This window comes from Mustela nivalis (assembly GCF_964662115.1).
Source record: "Mustela nivalis genome assembly, chromosome: 5".
In the NCBI taxonomy this organism is placed as follows: Eukaryota; Metazoa; Chordata; class Mammalia; order Carnivora; family Mustelidae; genus Mustela; species Mustela nivalis.
Window position 1 is genome coordinate 70,407,006 of NC_139024.1, and position 22,069 is coordinate 70,429,074.

A 22,069-nucleotide genomic window follows, 5' to 3' on the forward strand; every position below is an offset into this window, starting at 1 on the left:
TCTACATTCATCAGAGATATTGCCTATAGTTCTCTTTTCTTGTGGTGTCTTTATCTGGTTTTGGTATCAGTGTAATGCTGCCCTCATAGAATGAATTTAGAAGTTTTCCTTCCTTTTTTATTTTTAGAATAGTTTAAGAACATTTCTTTAAATGTTTGGTACAATTCACCTGTGAAGCCATCTGAACCTGAACCTTTGTTTTGTTGGGAGTTTTTTAATTACTGATTCAATTTCTTTGCTTGTAATCAGCCTTTAAATTTCTATTTCTTCAACCTTCAGTTTTGGTAGGCTCTATATTTCTAGTAGTTTATCCATTTTTTTCTAGGTTGTCCAATTTGTTGTCATATAATTTTTCATACCTGATTGCTACAAACTTCTCTCTTAGAACTGCCTTTGTTTCATCCAAATATTTTGGGCAATTGTATTTTAATTTTCATTTGTCTCCATGTATTATTTTTTTGATTTCCTGTTTGATTTCTTGGTTGATCCATTCATTGTTTGGTAGCATGTTATTTAATCTCCATGTATTGGTCCTATTTCCAGATTTATGCCTTGTGATTGATTTCTAGTTTCATTATCAGTGTGGTTGGAAAAGGTGTATGCCATAATTTCAGTCTGTTTGAATTTGTTGAGACTTATTTTATGGCCTAACATGTGATCTATTTTGGAGACTGTTCCATGTGCACTTGAAAAGAATGTGTATTCTTATGTATTGGGATGAAATGTTTTGAATATATTTCTTAGATCCATCTGGTCCAATGTGTCATTCAAAGTCACTGTTTCCTTGTTGATTTTCTAACTTGATGACCTATCCATTGATGTAAGTGTGTTGTTAATGTCCTCTAGTATTATTGTATTACTGCTGATTTCATCCTTTATGTCTATTAATAGTTTCACTATGTATTTGGATGTTTATATGTCGGGTGCATAAATATTTATAATTGCTATATTTTATTGTTAGGTTGTTCCCTTTATGATTATGTAGTTTACTTCTTTGTCTCTTGTTAACAATCTTTGTTTTAGTATCTATTTTTTTCTGATGTAAGTATTGCTATCCCAGCTTTCTTTACATTTTCATTTGCATGAAAAATGTTTCTCCATCCCTTCACTTTCAATCTCCAGGCATCTTTAGGACTGAAATGAATCTTTTCTCGGCAACATATAAACAAGTTTTGGGGCTTCTGAGTGGCTCAGTCAGTTAAGTGTCTGCCTTTGACTTAGGTCATGATCTGAGGTCCTAGGATTGAGCACTGCGTCGGGCTCCTTGCTCAGCAGGGAGTCTGCTTCTCCTTCTCTCTTTGCCCCTCTCCCAGCTCATGCTCTCTCTCTCTCAAATAAATAAATAAAATCTTAAAAAAAACACACACACACACAAAACACATGGATCTTGCTTTTTAGCCAGTTAGTCACCCTATGTCTTTTGATTGAAGAATTTAGCTCATTTACATTCAAATTAATTATTGGTAGGTATATAGTTATTGCCATTTTGTTACTTAGTTGTTTGTTTCCTTACCTGTTTCTTTCTTCTCTTGTTCTCTTCCCTTGTGGTTTGATGGCTTTCTTTAGCAATGTGCTTAGATTCCTTTCTATTTATTGCTTGCATCTCTGTTAAAGGTTTTTGTTTTGTGGTTAACATTAAGCTTATATGTAACATCCAATGATTATAGCAGTCTATATTAGGATGATGTGTTCTTAAGTTTGAACCAATTCCAAAAGCATTAAATATTTACTCCTTCCTCCATACTGCATGCAATGATGTCATATTTTATATCCATTTATTTTGTGAATTCCTTGAATATTATAATTGATTTTCCTGCTTTTGTACTTTGACCACCTTACCAATTTTTTGTTTTGTTTTTTTAGAGCGTAAGCATTGGTGGGGAGCAGAGGGAGAGGAAGAGAGAGAATCTTAAGCAGGCTCCACACCCAGCAGGGAACCCAACATAGGGCCCAATCTATGACCATGAGATCACTACCTGAGCCAAAGTCAAGAGTCAGATGGTTAACTGACTGAACCATCTAGGTGCCTCTCCATGAGTTTTATAAGTGATTAATCTACTACTTTTATGATGTTTGTATGTACCTGTGAATTTTTTTCCTTTCTTAATTTTTTTTTTCTTTTCTTAATTTTTTTTGCTCCTGATTATGACCTCTTATTTTCATCCAAAGAGTCCGCTTTAATGTTTCTTATAAGCCTGGTTTGGTAGTGATAAATCCAACTTTTGTTTGTCTGGAAAATTACTTATCTCTCCTGCTATTCTGAATGATAGTCTTGCTGGATATAACATTGTTGGTTGGAGGTTTTTTTCCTTTTAGCACATTGAAAATATCATGCCACTCCCTCCTAGCCTACAATGTTGCTGCTGGAAATTAGCTGATAGCCTAGGGAGTTTCTGTTGTAACTATTTTCTCCTACTACTTTAAAAATTCTCTCTTTGTCACTACTTTTTGCCATTTAAATTACTGTATGTCTTGGTATGATCTCCTTGGGTTAATTATGTTGAACACTATCTGTGCTTCTTGGATTTGGGTGGTTTGCTTTATTCCCCTCAGTTTAAGGAAGTTTTCAGCTATTACTTGCTCAAATAAATTTTCTGTGACCTTTTCTGTTTTCTTTCTGGAATCCCTGTGATGCAAATGTTATTATGCCTGGTGATGTCTCTGAGTTCCCATAACCTATTCTATTATTTTTTCTATTTGCAGCTCATCTTCGTGGCTTTCCTTTCTTTTTTTTTTTTTTAAGACTTTATTTATTTATTTGACAGACAGAGATCACAAGTAGGCAGAGAGGCAGACAGAGCTGGGGCGGTGGGAGCAGTCTCCCTGCTGAACAGGGAGTCTGATGCAGGGGTCGATCCCAGGACCCTGAGATCATGACCTGAGCCAAAAGTAGAGGCTTAACCCACTGAGCCATCCAGGTGCTTCTCTTAGTTGCTTTCTATTACTCTGTCTTCCCAGTTATCTCATCCATTTTTCTGCTTCCTCTAGTCTACTATTTATTCCCTTTACTGTATTTTTAATTTCAGTTATTTAATTCTTTATCTCTGATTGGTTCTTTTTAATATTTTCTATCTCTTTGTTGAAGATTTCACTGAGATCCTCCAATATTTTCTCAAGCCCAGTATTTTTATGACCATTACTTTGAATTCTGTATCAGGCATATGGTTTATTTCCACTTCATTTAGCTCTAGTATGATTTTTGTCTTTTTTTTTTCCCTTCAATTGGGAATAATTCCTCTGTCTCCTTATTTTGTCCAGCTCACTGTGTTTGTTTCTGTGTATTGGGAAAGTCAGCTATGTTTCCTGGTCTTGATAGTAGTGGCCTTATGAAGAAGAGCTCCTGTAGTGCAATGTTGCCTCTTCACCAGACCCTGGAGCTTGAGGGGTATCTCCTGCATGTGTTGCATATGCACTATTGTTGTGGTTGACTTGCACTTGCCTTTAGTCCAGTCAGCTGCAATGGCCCTCTTTGTTTCTTATGGGCATGGTTTGTTTTTTGTGCTATTAAGGGGTCAATCTGGGGCCACTTTGGTTTGTAATTGGGTCAGACCAGATGCCTGCCCTCAGTCTCTTTGTTGGAAATGCACTTATACTCAACTGCAAGGCACTCTTGCTGTATTGTTCCTTGAGAGGCTTTCATTGGTGGGGAGGGCCCACGGATCCAATGTCTGTCCTCAGTCTGTCTGTGATTCCAAACAACAGGGGTCTTTATTCTTCCCACTGTGAGGTTTTTGTTGGTGGGTGGGACTGGTAGTCAAATCATATACATGCCCCCAGACGACTGTTAGGGCTAGAGTTGAGCCAGTGTGTGTGGTTATCTTCCTCTTTCCCCAAGGTGAGAGTCACTTTTGGAGTGGTGCTGGCCACTACTGGGGCTGCTTAAAGAATGAGACACATCAGACACCACTTTGGAGGAACTCCTGAACAGTGGGTCAGGTTGGATGAGGCAAATCCATAGGAGAGTGTTTGAGCAGGGGATGTGGTGTTAGTAAGCTAGGTGGGAAGTGTTCGCTGGTTTCTGTAGGTGTCCTAGTATCTAGGCTAGGGATGGGGAGTTGGGGGTTGGAGGAAGAGACATGGTGACCATGAACTCTGTTGTTCTTGGAAAGGTCTCCTAAAGATCACTATTCCTCCAGTGCACATTCTGAGATTAATAAATACACTTTCTGGTTTATCCCAGGCACTTCTCAAACTGGGTTTCTGTGCTATATCTCAGTGAGGTTGTTTGTTATGCTACCTCTTTAATGGCAAGGACTCAGTTTCCTATCACCCTCCAGTCTCCCAGAGCCCATCCTGATGATTTTCAAAGTACCAGATTTAGGCCCCAGTGATTGTAAAAACTCATGGCCTTAAGGCCCACTGGTTTGCAAAGCCAGAGTTATGGGAACTTGTCTTCCCAGTGTAGGTTCTTATTGTCTTGGGTGCTTGGCATGGTGTCTGTTTCTCTCCCTTCTCCACGTTGTGGTAGTCCTCCTGTTTGTGGTTAATCTTACAGGGAGTTTGATTCCTGAGTTTCTGCCTTTCCTATCATTTTCCATGTGGTCTCCTCTCTTGGTTTAAATGTGGAGAGTCTCTCCTTCCAGTTCTTGGGTATTTCCTGGGTTAGTTGCATTGTTGTGGAAGTTATCTAGGTATATTTATGAGGCAGGGTGCACTTAGTGTCCTCCTATTCTGGCATCTTCTCAGGCCCCAAACCAAGAATGAGGTTTTATACATCTAGAGTCAGAAGGTGTTTTTATAGTTTATATATGAAAGTAACTTCCTAGAGGCTTTCCCCAAATTTGATAGTAATCTTAAACACAGATATTACCAATGATGAATTGTGGCCCTTAAAGACACATTATCAATAATAAGACTCAAACTAGAGAACGAACAGTAGGAACAAAATCTTCTCTTCTAGGTTCTTTGGCCAGTCTAATAATTAAATTGACATAAAAATAGAGTAACAGGGGAAAAATCCCCAAATTTAATTGCATACATACAGGAGCCCATAAAAACATGAGACTCCCCAAAATGACCAAAGCAGGCAGCTTTCATACCTTTGGGGCAGAGAAACAATACATTTATGAAAAATTGGCAAAACAATGGGGATTGGGCTTAGGGCAGCGAACTAGTGAAGCAACAGTTCTGTTTATAGACTTTTTTCAGCCGTGGATTCCCTCTCTCTGGTGAGAAGAATGCCCTTTACTCTGGTGGTATAAGAAGGGTACCCTCACAAGGGAGATTTATTTCCTCCTTTAAGGAAAAAAAGGAGAGTCAGAGTATCAGTTCTTACACTGGCTATTTCTTAAATAACTTTAATTCAGAATAATGAATGTACCGAAGTGGACTATTTTGGGGTGGAATATATTGCTGTCTTTCAAGCCCAAAATATCTACTTCCTCAATTGAAAAAAATATGATATAATTATTGTCATAGAAGAATATGTATCCAAAAATGAAGGAGAAAACAGGTATTATGGAGGTACTCCATCAGTTAATATACAAACTATAGATTTTTAGAGTATGTTTTATTTATAGCATTTATTCCAATATACTTGTTACAATTTGTAATTTGTATTTTATCTTTCTCATTAAAAAATTCATTTCATGTCTAATTTTCTATTCATATTTTGTATTCTTCCTTTATTACTTTTTTAAAGATTTATTGATTTTTTTGAGAGAGAGAATGCAAGCAGGGGAGGGGACAGAGGGAGAGAATCTTAGAGCAGACTTCCTGCTGAGCACAAAGCCAATGTGGGCCTCTAGCCCATGACCCTGAGATCATGGCCTGAGCCAAAACCAAGAGTCAGATGCTTAACTCACTGAGTCACCCAGACATCCCTTATAGCCATCCTTTAAAAAACTCCCAGATTTTGTAAGTTGTAGGTTTTCAAAAGCCTGGATATGTCCATAGAAGTAGGAAAGACAGGTTGAGCTATGGAAAATAAAATGAAAGATTATAGTTTAATAAGCAAAATTCAAATGGAGAGAATAGAAGAATTTAGAAAAAGGCAATAAAGATACATGTTAGAGAATTTCCCCAAATTGCAAGAAAGTTTTCCAATACCTTAACAGTCCTTTGAGTTAGGAACAGCACAAGGAAAACCAAAACCATCACTAAATACACTGTAGTGAAATCACAGATTATCATAAAAAAAAAAAAAGAAAGAAACAATTTTTAAAACTACCAGAGAAAAAAGAAAGAAAATTTATAAGAATTTAAAATTTATAAGAATTCCAATCAGAATAAAAGTAGACTTGGAATCAGTGACAATTGATAAAGGAGGATGGTGTAACTATATCTTCAAAGTGCTGAGGAAAAAATGTTAACTTAGACTTCTAGCATTCAATGTTAAGAGGGAAGCAAACTTAAAAACAAAGAGGTTGACTCTCACTGAATGAGCTACTTAAATAATATTGCTCAATAAGAAAAACCAAAGAAATCAGAAGGAAGAGGTAGAATCCAGAAAGAAATGGTAAGCAAAGAAAAGTTTTAAAACTGAGGTATTTACAAAACAAAACAAAACAAAACAAACAACCAACCCAGGTGCCTGGGTGTTTCAGTTGGTTGAGAGTGGGACTCTTGGTTTCAACTCAGGTCCTGATCTGCTGGGGCAGGGGATCCAGCCCCAAGTTGAACTTCGCACTCAGTGTGGATTCTGCTTGGGATGCCTTCTGCCCCTCCCGCAACTCATATGCATGTGTGTTTGCTCTCTCCTCTCTAAAATAAATTTAAAAAAATAATAAAAGATTTAAGAAAACTCGAAACAACAATTAAAAAAAAAAAAAAACCCAAACCCAATTTTGGTGAGTTTGGAAATAAAGTAGAACTGACACACTATTTTGTTTTGTTTTGTTTTTTGAAATGACACACTATTAAAAAAACAAACAAACATATAAGATGGAAAAGATGTGGGTGCTTAGGTGGCTCAGTTGGTTAAGCATCTCTCAGGTCGTGATCCCAGGGTCCTGGTATCCAGTTCCACATCTCATCTGGCTCCCTGCTGAGTGGGGAGCCTGTTTCTCCTGCTCCCATTCCTCCTGCTCATGCATGCTCACTCTCTGTCAAGTAAATAAATACAATCTTCAAAAACAAAAAAAAAAAAAAGAAAAAAAGATGGAAAAGATAAAGATGAGGTATTTTAAGTTCATTTAGACTTTTTTTTTTAATGAATCAAATTTAGACTTGAGGCTGAATATCTTTCAGGTTAAATAATTAACTTTAATCAGGATTGTGAGATCAAGCCCTGCATTGGGCTCTGCACTAGGTGTGGAACCTGCTTAAGATTCTCTCTTCTTCTCCCTCTGGTCCTCCCCAACCCTGTTCACATGGGCATTTTCTCTCTCTCTCTTAAAGAAAAAAAAAAAAATTTTTTTTTAAGAAGAATCTTAAAAAAGCAAAAAAGAATAAAAATAAGAAGTATAATTGAAGAACCACTAGGGAAAAGTATTTGTTCAATATCATATAAGAAAAGAAGAGTTATAAAGGGTGAAAAAAAATCAAAACCTTTGGGTCGAGCACAGAAGAGGGGTATTATTATTTGTGCATGAGGCAAATGAGGCTCAAAGAGTTTAAATGATTTACCTAAAATCAAACATCTAAGTGGTGAAAAGCAAACTCTGGTCTTCAGCATTTTAGGTAGGTTTCTTTTCTATCTCACCAAGCCATAATATTTCCTTCACTTCTAAAAGAAACTCTGAAATAACTCTGACATATGGTTATATTTGGATAATTCCAACTGACCTCAGATACTGGAGCTGTACCTCTCTGAGAACCAGTGCCTTTTATGGAGTGGTATAAGCTTGTTCAGTGTGCCAGCATCTTTTATCAGAATTGTGTCAACATATATATGTTCACATAATTTAATGTTCTTATTTCATTTTACTCCTTTGGTGAGTGGGACAAATTTATATGCAAGACACAGGGCTACACAGAATAATCTCTTTATAGAAAAATAGGAAAAAATTAATGGACTAGAATTCTCTCTTTAATTTGTTTTCAATTCACTGTTCAAACCTGTTCTTCCTCTACCAGTCTACAGAAGCAGCACTTGTCAAGGTCACCAAGTTGTCTACTCAGTTTATCTTTGAAAAACACATCAACACTACCTGTATCTTGAAACGTTCTCCTATCTTGTCTCTTCTGATATCACATCTTCCAGAGAATCTTGTTTTCTGTTCCTTCTCATTCTCCTTTGTTGATATCAGCTCCTATATGTCCAACCTCTAAATGTGGTTGATTCTTTAAACCTGGTCATAGGTACCCTCTCTCTCTCCTTAGATCTTACTGATCTCCATGAATTCTTGAGTCCTTGCCTCCCAGGTTCATCATATCTCACCCAGATCTCTCCTTTTATTGTCAGATTCATACATCCAACTGTCTACTTAACATATTCATGTGATGCTTCCCATCTCAAATTCAATATGTGTGAAAAGGAACAGGAGTTCTTTCCCTCCTCCATTATAGACACTATTAGCCACCTGTGCAAATATGGCATACTGATAGCCAACAGACACGTGAGAAGATGCTCAACATCACTGATCATCAGGGAAATACGAATCAAAAATACTATGACATATCACCACATACCTGACAGAATGGCAGAAATCAACAACACAAGAAGCAACAGGTGTTGACAAGGGTGTGGGGAAAAGGGAAGGCTCTTGCACTGTTGGTGGGAATGCAGACTGGTGCAGCCACTATGGAAGACAATATGGAGGTTCTTCAAAAAGCTAAAAATAGAACCACCAATCTATTTAATGTCTATATAGTTTTACCTTTTCCAGAATGTCACATAGTTAGGATCCCGTATTCAGACTGGCTTCTTTCACTAAGAAATGTTAATCATTTACATTCCTTCCTGTCTTTCCATAGCTTGAGATCCCATTTCCTTCCTTGACAAATAGTATTTCATTATATGGCTATGCCACAGTTTTTTGGTTCATCGAAAGATACCTTGATTACTTCTAATTTTTGACAATTATGAATAAAGCTGGTATAAACATTCTTAGGTAGGTTTTGGGTGAACATACATTTGCAACACATTTAGGTAAATTACTAGGTTCTGATTTTATTTTATTATTTGCACCTTCCTCACTTAATTTGGAGACAGGATTCTGTCCTTAATCTCAGGGAAATATCCTGATCAATACAAAACGATACGGAGATCACTTTCTCCTTGCATACAGCTGGGTTCAGGTGGTCGTATTCTGCAGATAACACCTGCGTAGGGACTAATGTAAGACTCCCAGAAAAATCTTTCTTCACTGCTAGGAAGGAGACAATGATTGAGATGGCCACTCCCATCTCTCTAAATGCTGATGCCTAAAACTGCTACAGATTTTGTGGCTGAGTATAGATCCTATGTAAGGAACAGGAGAGAGCTAAGAGGACCGCGGAGAAGTAAACTTGGAGCTTTAAAGGACAGCACCTGGATCCTGCCCAGCTTACTTCTTGGTTATATCAGATAACACATTTTTCATAAGATTTAAAGCAAATTACTGGGTTTTCTTTAGCCAACAGCAATCTAATTGTTACCCTCCCTAGTCTTCCTTATTCTAGGAAATGACATCTGGTTGTCTACATGATCATTCAAATCAGAAACCTAAAAGTTGTCTTTAGATACTCCCTCCCTCCCTACTCCCTCAGACACCTACCATGTACCCAGTCTATCTGTAAGACCAACTGCTTCTTCAGAACTTTCTGGAATATATCCTCTTCTCTGTTTCTATAAACAAACTTTACTTCAAACCACCATTGCCTTTTTGTCAGAATTACTGCAAGATCCTCTTTTGTCTACTCCAGGGCCCCTCTAATCGTATCTCCAGAGAGCAGCAGTGGAAATACAATCAGACCCTATGTTTAATGTCCTCAGTGACTTTGCATCATTCCTAAACCAGTATCCAAATTCATAACTGTGGCCTATAACACCCTGCTTGATGTGGCTCTGTCACTGTCAGAACTCAGTTCATGCTATCATTCTACTGGCTTGCTATCTTCTCTCCATACTGATTTGCTTCCCAGCCCTAGAAGATATCTGAGCTACCTCAGGATCTTTGCACTTTCTAGTCCTTCTGCTTGGACTGCCTTCCAACATGATGCTCTGCCTCCTCACACATTTGCATATGCAGTTTACATAATTCTCTCTTCACATTTTTAAATATTAGCATAAGGATCACCTGCTCAAAAGAGCCTTCCCTGAATACTTATTCTAAAGTTGCTTCCCATTGTTTCTCTCTGGTTTAGTTTCTTGTTTCCTTTTCAGCACTTATTGCAAGGTTTGTTTATTTATTTATTTTACTGCCCTACTTACCTCTCTCTCCCACAAGAATGGAAGAGATAAAGGACTCCCCTTGTCTTGTTCCGCATGTCTCCAGCACCTAGCCAATGTATTACATATAAGATGCAGTATTCGGTGTTAGATGAAAGAGGAATAATAATAAACTTTTCTTTTATTTAGTTCCAGTCTAATTAACATACAACATACATTAGTTTCAGGCATATAACATAGTGATTCGACAGTTTTTTACATTACTGAGTGCTCATCACTTAAAGTGTGCTCTTCACCTATTTTACCCATTCCCCCCATCTCCCAACTGGTAACCATTAGTTTGTCCTTTATGAGTCTGCTTTTTGTCCATTTTATTGTTGTTCATTTGTTTCTTTTTCTTATTTTTAGTAGCCATGTCTATTGATCTTAATCTGACATTTATTAAGCTTTGATTCTTTTTTTTTTTTTTTTTTGAGGGGAGTGAGCGTAGTAAGGCAGAGAAAATGGGAAAAGACAGTTAAAAATAAAAGGTATTTTATAACTTAATATGCTATGAATATTAGTATCTCACTTTAGAATTTGAAAATTCTCACTTCTGAGATATTGGGTTTAGAGAGAATAAATAAAAGTCATTATATAAGTTTTACAACTTTTATTTCATTTGAGAGGGAAAACAATCTAGTTTAGTTCAGTAGAGATGACTGTGCATCCAGTGTCTTGTGTGAGTTTATAAAGGGCTTGCAGATAATGAGAAAGAGGTCACTGGGATTACTATTCGCTCTTGAGAAACATTTTTATTTAATGTCTGTGGTTATTGCCATGAGGAAAAGTACCTTTATTAATCTTTCAGAAATACATTAGGTGAGTCAATTATAGCCCTTCCATTAAGAAAATTAGATTTTTTTTCATATTTGCACTATGTGGGCTACAATAAACACAGAAACCAAACGTTTTGAGTAGACACTAGGCCTTTAAATTATGGAGCAATTTAGATTGATTTATCAAGCAGATGAGGTTGTTTAGAAGCAGGGGAAGAAAGAACAAGGATTTAAAAAACTCATTATCATTTAATCAATGACTAAGTATTTTTTAGTTGCAGTGATAAAACTTTCATTTCAACGCCGGTACCTAGTTTAGAAATTCATTTATCAGCTGTCCTTCTGGAAAGAGACTAAGAAACATCACATAATTCTTAAAAATCTCTTTGGGAATATCAGAGAATCTCTAGTTTCAACATGACAATTTATTTCTTTTCAATGTAGCTTCTGTTGATAAATATTTTATTAAAATGTGATATAGGTTTCGGGTTTCCCTATTAGTATTACTTTTCCTTCTCCATCCCAAATCCCTCATGGCCAAGTTCAAATCTGTGATATTGTGAATTATAAGAAGAAATATACATTTGGTGTTCCTCTGATTTCTGGCACCGAACTTCTAAAACCATTGGAATTTCCCAAGTGATAAGTACAGGAAAGGTGTCCTTTATTATGTTAATTAGGTGACTTTTCAAAGCATTTAGGTAACCTAATGAGGGGTTGCTTGCCAAGAGACCAAAGCAAAGCTTGTGCTTAGAAGATTGGAAGTTTCAGTTCCCCAACCCCACCCATCCCCACCCCTGGACTTCCAGAAAGGAGTGAGGGGCTGGATGGTGAATCAGTCAGGGATGACTGATGATTAATCATACGTGCCTATGAATGTCATGTTCAGAGAGCTTCCAGGTTGGCAATTACTTGGAGATTGGTGGAGAGTGGCCCACTTAGAGAAGACTTAAAACCTCCACAACCTTACCCCATACCTTGTCCCATGTATCTCTTCCAATTGGATATTCTTGAGTTACATCTTCTCATAATAAAAAAGTAATCTAGTAAGCAAAATATTCCTAAGTTCTCTGAGTGACTCAAACATGTTAGCCAAACCTAAGGAGAGGGTCATTGGAACCTCTGATCTATAGCCAGTTGGTCAGAAGCACAGGTGACATCCTGTACTTATGATTGGCACCTAAAGTTGGAGGGACAGTTTGTTGTCTAAGGACTGAGCCCTTAGCCTGTGGGATCTGATGCTATCTCCAGGTAGATAAAGTCAAAATTGCATAAAATCATAGGAGAGCCAGATGGTCTCTGAGAATTATTAGCTGATGTAGAAAAAATCCTTACACACTGAAACTGGGTGTGGAATCATAGTTGATGATCGGAAATGGGATGAGAATTAGAATCTTAAAGTCCTGCCAGGGACTCAAAGTCTCTCTTGATAACCCCACAAGGTCCCTTCTCTCCTGAACTTCTGTGTACCCCAAATTTAGCACTGACTTTTTCTGGTTTTGTCTTGCTTCTGTGCTATAGTGGAACAGATTTTGGGGCTTCTGGTGTAATCCTATGCTCCATAATTGCTCCTACCTCTGGACCACTAAGGAGTATTGTTACTACACAGATATGTCTGTACTAACCAATCCTTTCCATAGTCATATTGATTTGATCACAAGAGGTCAACACTTTTTCCTGACCAGCCCATCATACTTTCTTTTTAAGAATTTAACATTTGGATGGAGAACAGCTAGTCCTTCTCTGTGGGTTCCTTGAAAATAACTTTGTAATTGGAAGTTGTTTATTTACATGCCATCCTAACAGGGGATTCCATCTGGAGAGAGGAGACTGGAGCAGCAACATGATGGGAAACAGATGCAGGTGAAAGAGCTGGGGTAGAACCCGATGGTTATCTATCCTTGATCACACGTCCTTATGAGGTCAGGCTTTTGTTCTTTCCTTACGTTCCATGAAAAACCCTGATACTGTGGTAATAAATACCCTTGTTCTGATTTGGCTGGCTTGACAGTCTTAATATACTTGAGAAAGTTGGAAAAGATATATGTTTCTCATCTCAATAGTGACTATATATTCTAGGATTTTAAAATATTTGTGGGAAGAAATTCAGGAATGATAGCTTTACCTCTCCTCTCAAAGAGAACAGCACTGGGCTCAAAATAACTACTTCTTAAACTTAATCTTCAAATTCCACTTATTAAAAATAATATAAGTTATAATAATATAAGTAATAAATAATAATAATATAATAAATATAATAATAAATAATAATATAAGTAAGAAAAATAATAATCTAAGACTTTCCTTTCAGAAAGTATTGAGCCTTATGTGAATGTTTTCAGTTTAAAATTCATGGTTCCAGACTTCCTGCCTGGGTGACTTTGGACAAGTCCCTTAATTGTTTAAAGCCTCTGTTATTTCATATCTAAAATGGGGATGATAACAGTGATGCCAGAAAAGCTGTTGAGAGGATTAACTTGGAGAATGTATATATAGGGTAGCATATAGTTAGCATGTCTGTCAGTAAGACTTGAACGTTCCAAGTGAGAGAAAAACTCTAATATTGGCTTTAACAATAATAATAATAATAAATTATCCTAGTGTACGTAACTGAATAGGCCAGAGTGTGACAGTCTTCAGCTGAAGTTAACTCACTGAAGACATGATTTCTCTACTCTGCCTTTTTTTTTTTTTTAAAGATTTTATTTATTTGACAGAGAGAGATCACAAGTAGGCAGAGAGGCAGGCAGAGAGAGAAAAAGGAGGAAGCAGGCTCCCTGCTGAGCAGAGAGCCTGATGTGGGGCTCGATCCCAGAACTCTAGGATCATGACCGGAGCCGAAGACAGAGGCTTTAACCCACAGAGCCACCCAGGGACCCCATCTACTCTGCCTTTTGCAATACCAGCTTCATCCTTGGGTTCCATCCTGATGTCCCTTGGCAGATGTGGGTGCTCTCCACTTAGTAGCAAATTGGACGCAACCATCCCAGCTGTCACATCCTTATGCACACTATGCATTAACTTGGAAGAGGGGTATATCTTTTCACAGAAGCCTCACAGAAAACTCACCGGTTCTAATTGGATCCCTTAGTATGCCAGTCACTGTAGGTCAGAGGATGTGATAGGATTTCCTGATGGAATTGTTGGCACCCGTTTCTGATGCAGAGGTAGTGGAAGGGATAGGCCCCCCCAAAATGTAGGGACTTCTTTTCAGAATCAAGGGGAATAAATCTGGAATACATGTCTTTTACAGCTCCGTAAGTTCAATAAATGTACTTTCCTTTTACCTTTGGAATGACTTTAAAAACCTACACAAAATAGAACATTATTTTCCCCAATATTTTGTTATGTATGAGTTTTTACAGTTGTTGCATAAGCTTTCATTAGTTTGTTGTGTGGTACATTTATAATAATTGGACCAAAAGTGTGTGAAATGGATGCTAAGAAATAACTTACTCTTTTTTAAAAATTTTCTTATTTATTTAAAAAAAATTTTTTTTTCAGATTTTTATTTATTTGTTGGAGAGAGAAAGTGCATGCAGGGGAGGCAGCAGAGGGAGAGGGAGAAGCAGACTCCCCGTTGAGCAGGGATCCCGATACGGAGCTTGATATCAGGACCCCAGGATCATGATCTGAGCTGAAGACAGATACTTAATTGACTGAGCCACCCAGGGGCCCCTAACATTTCTTTTTTTATAAAAGTATAGTTAAGACATAACGTTACATTAGTTTTAGGTGCACAACATAGTGAATGGACAACTCTGTGTTATGCTCACCACAACTGTAGCTACCATCATCTGTCACCATACAATGCTCTTACAATACCATTGACTATATTCTCTCTGCTGTGTCTTTTATCCCTATGACTTAGTCATTCTATAACTGGAAACCTGCATCTCCTACTCTCTTCCCACCCCTCCACCCCCTGACAACCAGCAGTTTGTTCTCTGTATTTGGATCTGTTTCTGCTTTGTATTTATTTCAGTTAACATAATACCCTTTAGGTCCACCCATATTGTCACAGATGGCAAGATCTCATTCTTTTTAATGGCTGAGTAATATCCCATTGTATATATATATACGCCATAACTTCTTTATCCATTCTTCTATCAATGGCCGGTTGGGCTGTTTCAGTATCTTGGTTATTATAAAAAATGTTGCAGTGAACATAGAAGTACATATATCTTTTCTAATTAGTTCTTTCTTTTTTCTTTGGGTAAATACCCAGTAGTGGAATTACTGGATCATGTGATAGCTCTATTTTTAATTTCTTTTTTTTTTTAAGATTTTTATTTATTTATTTGATGGACAGAGATCACAAGTAGGCAGAGAGGCAGGCAGAGAGAGGAGGAAGCAGGCTCCCTGCTGAGCAGAGAGCCCGATGCGGGCCGTGATCCCAGGACCCTGAGATCATGACCTGAGCCGAAGGCAGAGGCTTTAACCCACTGAGCCACCCAGGCGCCCCTATTTTTAATTTCTTAAGGAACCTCCATACTAATTTCCATAGTGGCTGTACAAATTTACATTCCCACCAATAGTGCACAAGGGTTCCTTTTTCTCCACATTCTCACCAATATTTGTTATTTCTTGTCTTTTTGATTATAGCTATTCTGATGGGTATAATGTGATATCTCACTATGATTTTAATTTGTATTTCCCTGGTGATCAGTGGTGCTGAGAATGTTCCCATTTGTCTGTGGGCCATTTGTATGGCTTTTTTGGAAGAGTGTCTATTCAGGTCCTCTGACCATTTTTTAATTGGGTTATTTGGGTTTTTATTTGGTGTCAAGTTGTAGAAGTTCTTAATATATCTAAGATAGTAACCCTTTGCTGATATATCATTTGCAAATATTTTCTCTGATTCAGTAGGTTGACTTTTTTTTCCCCTTGATGTGCAAAAGCTTTTATTTTGGTGTAGTCCCAGTAGTTTTTTCTTTTATTTCCCTTGCCTGAGGAAACAACTAGAAAATTGTTCCTGGTGTCAAAGAAATTACTGCCTATGTTTTCTTCTAGGAGTTTTATGATCTCAGGACTCACTTTTATTTTTGTATTGTGTAAGCTGTCCAGTTTCATTCTTTTGCATGTAGCCATCCAGTTTTCCCACCACCACTTATTAAGAAATTGTCTTATCCCCATTGTATATTCTTACCTTCTTTGTCATAGATTAATTGACCATGTAAGAGTGGGTTTATTTCTGGGTTTTCTGTTCTATTCCATTGATCTATTTTTGTGTTGGTACCATGCTGTTTTGAATACTATAGCTTTATAGTGTATCTTGAAATCTGAGAGCTTCCAGCTTTGTTCTTTCTCAAGATAACTTTGGCTATTTGGGCTTTTCTTTGTGATTCCATACAGTAAATTTTAGGACTGTTTGTTCTATTTCTATGAAAAATGCTATTGATAACTTCATAGGGATTGCTTTAAATCTATAATTTGCTTTGGCTAGAACAGACATTTTAACAATATTACTTCTTCCAATCCATGAGCATGGGAACAATTTATTCTCAGTTGAAAGGTTGATTTAAACAAATAGTTCTTTGTCTTTTTATTTTATAGGTGTCTATTCTCCATAGTCTTCTAAGGAAAAGGGATTTTGACAATGTTTAATTTAAAGAGGCTCCTTTGATTTTAATATCTGGATCCTGATATCTCTGGTTCCTGTTGTGATTTTGTTCAGATATTTCTTCAAGAGCTTTGTTCTCCTATGACTCTTGTTTATCATTACTGTACCTTTTCAGAGATGAGCTTCTGGACACACTTGAACCCATTGGTACCTAGTAGAGTCAGAAAAATCACATTTGTGAAGCTATTTATTATCTTATACTTTTAAATATAATATTCTGGCATGGTTTAGGAATTCAGTGTAATTATATACATTACATTGGTTTAAACCAATATTATTTAGATTATTACATAATTTTTTTAAAAGATTTTATTTATTTATTTAACAGAAAGAGATCACAAGTAGGCAGAGAGGCAGAGAGAGGAGGAAGCAGGCTCCCTGCTGAGCAGAGAGCCCGATGTGGGGCTCGATCCCAGCACCCTGGGATCATGACCTGAGCCAAAGGCAGAGGCTTTAACCCACTGAGCCACCCAGGTGCCCCAGATTATTACATAATTTTTAATAAATTTGTTATTTTAATCTCCCTGAAACAAATTCCGTATTAATCCCCTTTCTTTTATCCTCACATTATTTTTTTTAAAGATTTTATTTATTTATTTTACAGAGAGAGATCACAAGTAGCAGAGAGGCAGGCAGAGAGAGAGCAGAAAGCTTGATGCAGGACTCGATCCCAGGACCCTGAGATTATGACCTGAGCCGAAGGCAGCAGCTTAACCCACTGAGCCACCCAGGTGCCCCTTTTCCTCACATTATTGTTTCTGATAATACCTACTTTAAGTTTTCAGTTATTCAGTAGATTTACTACCCATTATGAGATGCTGGGCACCTTGATGTTGTGACTGTAATGAAATTAATTTGTGCAAATTTTCCTCATCAGATTCTTAATTTATGTTATCTGATAAAAAATTATATATGGTATATCATAATTTATCTCTAATGAATTAGAAACCAATTTGTAAGAAAAAATAAATTGTTAAATTTTGTCTAGTTCACTATTTACTTACCAGCACTAAATTATGTGCAGTAATAATATTTCTCAACTTTTAAGAAGTGACTGCATGTAGTAGTGGAAAACTTTTTTGAATTGTAATTGAGAAATAAATAATGAAAATGTTAAAATGAATCAATTGATGTTTTATAATACAAAATATAAAAATCGCAAACATTAGAGCATATGGTTTTGATCCATTTTTGATGCCATAACACTGCTGAAATTTTAATCAAAATATTAATATAGAGCTTGAAGTCCGGAATTGTGATGCACTCAACCAACTGAGGCGCCCAGGCCTCCCTGATATTTTAGTTTTAGAGCTGATTTGCCCATTTCTCTAAAGTGCCTATTAGAGTACCTTTGATGAATTCTGGGGTTGGTGCATAGCTTAAGTCAGTTAATTCAAAACATACTCTTCAAATTCAGTCAGTCTATTCCAATACTTCTTTTGTGATTTTTACCGGTCAGTTTGATTTCTATTATAGGTAAGATAACGGGCTTTATTAGAAAATATTGTATAATTGTCTAAAGGGATTTTAATGTACTGATCTAATTTAAGTGTTTGATTTATCTTATGTAGTTCAAAAGTAACAAAATGATTAAAAGATTATATGCATGTTTTTATGATTAGGTGTTATATACAAGAGTTTGAGAATCAAAAGTTTAGGCCATACTTCTAGAAAAGAATTTTATTTTTTTTTTTAAGATTTTATTTATTTATTTGACAGAGAGAGATCACAAGGAGGTAGAGAGGCAGGCAGAGTGAGAGGGAGGAAGCAGGCTTGCTGCTGAACAGAGAGCCTCTATAAAGGAATTTTAAAGTCAATAGTGTATCTGGCCACAAAGAATCTGTTCCTGGCTCCAACATTATTAAATAGGTAAGACTGGATGTGTGTGTGTGTGTGTGTGTGTGTGTGTGTGTAAAAATCAGAGGCTGAACTAGCAGGAGAGAGAAATTATCAATAAAAAGTGAAATAAGATGTTAACTGGTTTTTTTTTAAATTTTATTTATTTATTTGACAGAGAGAGAGAGAGCGAGAGTGAGCGGGAGCGCCAGACAGCCAAAGAGCCAGAGAGCCAGAGGAAATGCAGAAGCAGAAGCAGGGAGCCCGAGGTAGGGCTCGATCCCTGGACCCTGAGATCAGAGCTGAAGGCAGATGCTTAACCAACTGAGCCATGTAGGTACCCCTGTATTTCTTTTCTTAAGCTTTTTTTCCCTCTCTTAATATTATTTAAGTTTCTAAAGTAATTACTTCCCAAGAAATGTAGCAATGAAAACATAGGGTTAGGGAATCGAGAAAATTCACTTTCAAGTGAACAAATTGTGTGACTTGATTTTTGGTTTTGATTTAAGCAGGACATATTCAGCTGGTTCCTCCTCCTCCCCTTCTGCCCTGCTGAAGTAAAATTTTCAAAAGGTTAAATATTTATGACTCTCAGGCAAATATAATGTGAACACATGTCAAAGATTTTATTTAACTCAATGAGGGAAGAAATAAGATGATGAACACGTCTAAAGCACATTTGAGAATTTATACACACACACACACACACATAAAGGGATATTAGGATAAGATTATTCAGTTAGAAAAAAATTGTTACCTTCAACCAGACAATTTATTTACATTTCTTTGAGACAAAAACCTATAGGATACCTTTAACCAGACAGAGTTGTAAAATAGTCTAGTCAATAGAAAGTCAAGCCCAGTAATGCACTGAAAGAACAATACTTTCTTTTTCGTAGTTTTAAGTTCTGAGTAATTTTTATGATACCCATACTCTTAATACACATAATTTTGGCGTGTCTATAGTCCTCTGTCTACACTCACTCCCTTGGTGATCTCATTCAGTCATGTGGCTACAAATAACATCAATATTCTGATGACTCCCATGTTCTATCTACAGTTCAGACCTGTTTTCTGAACTCCATACTCATTATCCAACTGCCTATGGTACAATGTCCTTAAGATACCTAGTGGATAGTTTAAAATTAATATATCTAAAACTGATCACCTGGTCTTCCTTTCTGTAAAAAGTCCACTTCAACTACAGCCCCCATCTCTGAATAATGGCTACTTTATTCTTTCGGATGATCAGAACTTATCCATACTTTATTATCTCATATTCCATAGACAATCCTGCAGGAAACACTAATCCATCTTCAAAATATATCAGAATCTAATTACTGCTCACCACCTCCACTTCTACCACCTTTTATATTATTAGCTATGTCCCTGCAGGGGGCTGAACTCCAGAGAGACAACTTTCTGAAATAAAGCAGGGCTTTGATTTGTCCAAGGGTAAATTAGTAGTTCTCTATAAACTTGAATATACAAACCAGAAAAGCTCTCCAGAGAATCCATTCTGCTGAAAAGTTCAATAAGTGGTATTATTGAGAAGAACATTATTTCTTTGATTTATAATTACTATGTAGCTATTCCTAATATCCCTAGGCACATATAACAACAACTTCCTCTGTTTAAGTATGTTGTGACTTTTATTTTTTTTTTAGTCTCAATTTTTTTTTCTTTTCATTTACGTAAGTGATAATGGTCACTCTTCAAAATAATTGGTTTCTCTGATGTACAGGTCATTCTGAAGGAAACAGAATATTCTGATGCTGTCTGTATGTATGTATGTATGCAGAAAAGCTCTTTGTTAGTTTGCTGGGACTGCCATAGGGAAGTACCACAAAATAGGGAGTTTCAATAACGGACATTTATTTTCTCATAATTCTAGAGGCTAGATATCTGAGTTCAAGATGTTGGCAGGGTTGGTTTCTTCTAGAGGCCTCTATTCTGGGCTTAGAGGGCCATCTTCTCTCTGGGTTTTCACATGGTCTTTTCCCTGTGTCTCTTCCCTTCTTCATCTTCTTCTTCTTCTTCTTTTTTTTTTTTTTTTTTTTTTTAAGATTTTATTTATTTGACACAGAGAAGGAGAGAGAGAGAGATCACAAGTAGGCAGAGAGGCAGGCAGAGAGAGAGAGTGGGGAGGAAGCAGGCTCCCTGCAGAGCAGAGAGCTTGACTCGAGGCTTGATCCCAGGATCCGAGATCATGACCTGAGCCAAAGGCAGAGGCTTTAACCCACTGAGCCACCCAGACACCCCATGTCTCTTCCCTTCTTATAAGGACATCTGTCATGTTGGAGCAGGGCCCACCCACATGACTTCATTGTACCTTAATGACCCCTTTCAAGCCCCACCTGCAAATACAGTCACATTTTCAGGTACTGTGGGCTAGAACTTCAACAAATGAGTTTGGAGAAGGGGGACCACAGTTCACTGTGTCACAACGCTCTCATTTTGACAGTGGACACAAATTTCCTGCTCACTTGGGTATCTGGCACAAATGCACTAACTAACGTGCATTATCAAGATTTCAAAATAAGAGAATTCCAGGCCCGGCCTGAGGCATTCTTTCCCTGCAGGTACCTGCTAGATCTGAAGATGCACTAATCTCGGTCAAGCAAATGAGGACAGTACATTAAGTTTGTACCTTTCTTGATTCAACAGAGGTTAGAAGACATTGAAAAACAGAGATAAAGTTGCACCAAGAAGAAGTCGTATCTTTTGCAAGTGGTAGTGAAAGACTATCTTCAGCACTTGTGAAAACTATTGCTTTGTTTCCATAATAATTGTAGATACCAGTTCATTCCCAAATATTTCAGCAAATAATTAACATAAAATTGAGATTTTCCATTCTTAAGTAGTCAGTTCCTCTGTTGTTAAGCAGAAAATCTAGGAGAGTTCTATAGTTAGAGATAATAGGCTAAATCAAAGAAGGAGAAAATAGTTATGATTTTTTAAAACCACTAATTGAAGCTTTAAGTGTCTGGCAGTGTTCTAGTGCTTTGGGGCTGAAATCTGCTCAGTTCCTTATTTTCCTTTGTCAGCCGTGTTCACCATGGTAACCTCAATAAAACTCCCCTCCTAAATGTTTTTCTTCTGAAGTGCAAAGCACCTTCTTAAAGAAGAAGGCTGGCAACCTGGTAGGAGTGGGTGTTTGAAAAATAAATGAAAAGTATTCTGCTCTCTTCATGATTGCTGTGGGTGGAAGGAGGTGAGGAAATTATTGAGGGGATAAGATTGGGTGAAAGAAACATTTTTGTTTTGGGCTAAGAATCTGATTATTGAGGTAGAAAATTTATTTAAAATATGTTAGAGAAATTTTTCCTGTTCCTAAAATTTCCTTATTTCTCATCGTAGAATTTGGATAAACTTTGTCCATACAAATTCATGATCCATTTTGGAATAGGGATTTCGTATGGGACACATATAGCCAAAACCTGATTCCATAAATTCTGCTTGGGTCCAGATTAGCTTTCTTAGGACTGTTTTGGCATACTTAACTAATGTGGGACTTTGAGTACACCATCAGTTCTCCAT

At 37.0% G+C, this 22,069-nt stretch overlaps 1 protein-coding gene across 5 annotated transcripts in view; it reads left to right on the forward strand.

Annotated features, from left to right (window-relative positions):
• ARHGAP18 (Rho GTPase activating protein 18) overlaps nt 1-22,069 on the forward strand; it is a 283,705-nt gene that overhangs the window by 226,039 nt on the left and 35,597 nt on the right. The window contains exon 15 of one of the 5 annotated variants that reach the window (XR_014311940.1): nt 1,864-6,156. The exons of the other annotated variants lie outside the window; for them this stretch is intronic. The gene's annotated coding sequence lies outside the window, so the exon portion shown is untranslated. Of the gene's footprint in view, nt 1-1,863; nt 6,157-22,069 lie in introns of those variants that run through there. 5 annotated transcript variants of the gene reach the window in all.